General features: G+C 39.8%; 1 non-coding gene across 1 annotated transcript; it reads left to right on the top strand.

Moving 5' to 3' along the window:
• Positions 1–3,714: 3,714 nt before the first annotated feature.
• On the top strand, positions 3,715–3,823 carry LOC132297973 (small nucleolar RNA R71). The gene has a single exon (XR_009479471.1). It is a non-coding gene; the product is annotated as a small nucleolar RNA R71 (small nucleolar RNA).
• The last annotated feature ends 703 nt before the right edge of the window (positions 3,824–4,526 follow it).

Raw genomic sequence — 4,526 nt, forward strand, 5'->3', positions numbered from 1 at the left:
TGGATCGATCGAAGTGAATTGGATCAATCCAACACTTAGATCGATCGAAGCATGAAAGTGCACAAGATTGGATCGATCGAAGATAGTGAAATGAAGTTCACTACTTCGATCGATCGAAGCACAAGTTCAATCGATCGAACTGTGCGAATGCCGAATTTGAAAGGTCGCAGATCTGTGAGATCTAGAGTACGGGGCCCACACAAACGTGTTTGTGGGCCCATCTACACACCAAACATCCCATCCTCAACACCCAAACACTCCCCAAATGCCAAATCAAATCAAAAATCCCCAATTTTGGTTCGACCGAATGCATGTGTGAATATGTATATCATAATCATGAAATTGATGCTTCAAAATGGATAATTAATACACATACAACATAAATCAATATAGAAAATCATGAATCATGCATCGATTAAACTTTTAAATCAAGAAATGGCTCGCGGTTTACCTCAAAACCGAGAGGGATGAGATAAGAGAGAGGGTGCGAAGCCGCAGTAAAAATAAGGCTCTACCTTACCAGAATTGGCTCGCCGGAGATGGGGAAGATGATTGGAATGGAGGTTGGCCGGATTGAGATGAGATTGAGAGAAGAGGGAGACTAGGGTTTGGTTTCCTTTTGAAGTTGGATCAATCCAAAGTGATCGATCCAACTCGGTTATATTTTTAAAAACACGATATGCAGAGTTCGATCGATCGAATATGGAGTTCGATCGATCGAACTTAGGTCTCCACTCTTAATGGCATTTTTTTGAAATTTTGGATTTTTTTTTTCTTTTTTTTTTGAAATGAATTTTGAAAAATCAAAGGAAATTAAATCAATGAGATGCAAATTTTGATCGATCGAAGAAAGATTTCGATCGATCGAAGAGGATAAAGAATGTACAAGTTTAAGGGTTCAAGAGTTGATACGTGTTGGAACCTTGGATCGATCGAACTTGGAATTCGATCGATCGAACATGAAAAATTTTGAAAAGTCCCGAGAGCATGCATTTTGGAATTTGGATGCAGGTCCAAAATTTTTTTAAGTGTTGGGACTCATGATCGATCGAACCACATGTTGGATCGATCGAAAGGTAGTTCGATCAATCGAAATGGTTTACGATCGATCGAACTTTTGAAAATTTGGAGATCCTGAGAGCATGCATTTTGGAATTTGGATGCAGGTCCAAAATTTTTCTAAGTGTTGGGTGCAAAATGAGAGCTGGATCGATCGAGTCCATAGTTGGATCGATCGAACCAAGACTTGGATCGATCGAAATTATGCCTAAATGCTCAAAATAACTTGAATGCTCATGCAATCCCTTACTCAGTTCCTTCCAATGTATATGAACCACAAAAATAGTTTCTAGACTTCGCAAGAATCAAAATGCAAGATAGAAATGAGGGAGGAATAGGGTTTTGACATCCTACGAATTTCGGTGCTAGTCTTTAACGTCTCTAGCAAGACCTTGGGCTCGTTCAGCCCGGATCAAAGATCTTGCAATGCATCCCCTCCTTTTTGGGATGAGAGATGTTTCGAGTCACTCCCAACAAATTGTTCTTAGAAGAACTTGTTGGGGTAAACTCAAAAGACGTCTTGAGTTCCTTGTCAAAACTTTCCTTGGGCTTCCACGCCCTTTCACAACAAGAGTTCGAAATCACTTTTCTAGCATGCAATGCTGAAGATGAAGATGAAGGCTTTGAAACATTGTTCATGCACAAAAGCTCATTTCTTTCACAAGCAAGATCATGATATTCCTCTACCACATTAACCTCTTCTTCATATTTGTCAAATGGATTGGGTGTGGGGTTAAAGATGTTCAACTTCACTCTCATGTGCCCAAAAGAAATCTTCATTATCCCTGTCCTACAATTTATGTTGGCATTTGAGCTTGCCAAGAAAGGACGGCCAAGGATAACCGGAATTTGGTTCTTTGGATTGGGCACCGGTTCCGTGTCAATGACGACAAAGTCAACCGGGAAGAAGAACTTATCAATCTTAATCAACACATCCTCAATTATCCCCCTAGGCTTCTTAATGGATCGGTCGACAAGTTGTAAAACCACCGACGTCGGTTTCAATTCACTTAGGCCCAATTTGACATAAACCGAATAGGGAAGAAGGTTAACACTAGCCCCTAAGTCAAGAAGTGCCCGGTTGATGACATGTTCACCAATGACACAAGATGTTGTAGGTGCACCGGGGTCCTTAAACTTTGGCAAAGTGTTGTGTTATAGAATGGAACTCACTTGTTCGGTTAAGACCACTTTATTTGATGTTTGACTCTTGTTCTTCCGCTTTTGGGTGCATAAGTCCTTCAAGAATTTGGCATAAGCCGGAATTTGCTTAATTGCATCCAAAAGTGGAAGATTGACTGTGACTTGCCAAAACATATCCATTATCTCATTGTTCTTGGTCTTTTGCCTTTCTTTTGAAATGGACCCTTTCAAGGCGTCCAAAAATGGAGCTTTTTCAAAAACTCTTTCAACATTTTCTTTCAAAGAATTTTCAGCATTGGACTTGTTCGATTCATTGGATTTCAAATCACTTTCAAAGAAGAATCATGAATAACATTTTTCAAAGAACTTTTCTCAAACACAGTTTTCAACACTGTTTTCAATGAATCTCTTTGGAAATCATCTTTCAACTCACAATTTGAGGGCTTCTCATTCTCAAGATCATGCACATGCAATGAAGGAGGAATAGTGTGTGGAACGGGACGGGTGACAACTTGAGGTTGTACCGGTTCACTCTCTTCATTAGGCATTTTAACTTGATTGTCTACTACCCTACCACTTCTCAAGGTTGTTACCGCATTGACATGCTCAACATTATGCCCTTCCAATGAGGATTTGGTTTCTACAACACATTATTGTTTGATTGGGGCATTCACGTGCATCTTTCCCTTCTCTCTAGCATTAAGTGTTTCAGCTATTTGCCCTACTTGGGTTTCTAGCTTGGCAATTGATTGAGAATGAGAATGCAATAATTGAGTATTTGCTTCTAAAGTGCCCAAAGCATTTAAAACCTTTTCCTCAAAAGCGGAACCTCTAGAATTTCCTTGAGAATATGATTGGTTAGGAAAATGAGAATTAGCAAATTGATTTCCTTGTGAGTTATATGGTCTTGAACCTTGGGATCCTTGGTTTTGAAGTGAAGGTGGAATGTATTTCCCTTGAAAACCGCCTTGGGAAGAGTTTGAGCCCTCCCCTTGGTTTTTCCAAGAAAAATTAGGATGATTCCTCCAACCGGGATTGTAATGGTTACCATAAGGATTGTTCCCTTGGTTCACAAATGTTGCATTAACTTGCTCAATGGGTTCATTTTGAATTTGTCCATGAGGACAATTAGAAGTAGAATGAAGAACACTAGAACAAGTCATACATGATTCATTTTGAGCTCTAGGAGAATGGTTAGGAAAGGAAGACACTTGATTCGCCAAGTTTTGATTGATCAATTGATCAAACTTTTGAGATAAAGACTTCATCTCGGCGGTTATATCATTTGAGTGGTCAACTTGATGCAAGCCAACACTCTTCCTACCTTGAGAATTTCTACCATTCCTAGATGACAATGTTCTATGCAAAGAGTTTTCACTCATGCTCTCATAAAGACGCCACACGTCTTCCTCTTGCCGGTCTATATAAGAACCTCCCATTGAAGCATCAACCATGCCTTTATAATTGTCCAATAAGCTTTCAAAGAAGAATTGGACCAATTGCCATTTAGGCATGTCATGGTGAGGACACTTCCTAAGCAATTCATTGAAGCGTTCCCATGCCTCATGGAAAGTTTCTCCCTCCCCATGTGTGAATTCCCTAATGGCGGTTCTCATAGCATTGGTCTTCGAAACCGGATAGTACTTTTTCAAAAATTCTTATTGCATTTCTGCCCAAGAAGTTATAGAAAAAAGGCCTAAGGTTGTTGAACCAATACTTCACCTTATCTTTAAGGGTGAATGGAAAAAGTTTCAGCCTTAAAACTTCTTCCGGCATGTCCGTGTATCGAATGGTAGAACAAACTTCAAGAAACTCATCCAAATGCTTGTAAGGTTCTTCACTAGGAAGTCCATGAAAGTTAGGTAGCATTTGGATAGTTTGTGTTTTAATCTCATAATGGTGTGCTCTAAATGGTGGCAATTGAATGCATGTGGGTGCATTATACTCATTAGGCACATAGTGATCTCTCAATGCGAGTGGTGGATTAGCAACTTGAGGTGTAACATGGACACCTTGGTTATATTGAGCTTGATTAATGATGGGGGGTTGTGGTGCATACATTGGCCTTGGAATTCCCATTGGAATTTGGCCTTGTTGTTGAGGAGGTTGATGAATGTATGGCCTAGGCATGCCTAATGGAACTTGCATATTATCATTTTGCAAATTAGGGTGAAGGATGCCTTGTTGGTCTATGTGACCAAGGTCTTCAACATGATCATCATTGAGAGCATCCATTGGTAGATTGGTTCTATGTGAACTTCCTCTTCCCCTTGGATTCCTAATAGTGGATTCTAAATACAAATCAAGAGGGACAAGAGTAGGTC

The sequence above is a fragment of the Cornus florida genome, unplaced genomic scaffold, assembly GCF_030987335.1.
Source record: "Cornus florida cultivar Cherokee Brave unplaced genomic scaffold, ASM3098733v1 CherokeeBrave_3.0.0_Hap2_Chr02, whole genome shotgun sequence".
Classification (NCBI taxonomy): Eukaryota; Viridiplantae; Streptophyta; class Magnoliopsida; order Cornales; family Cornaceae; genus Cornus; species Cornus florida.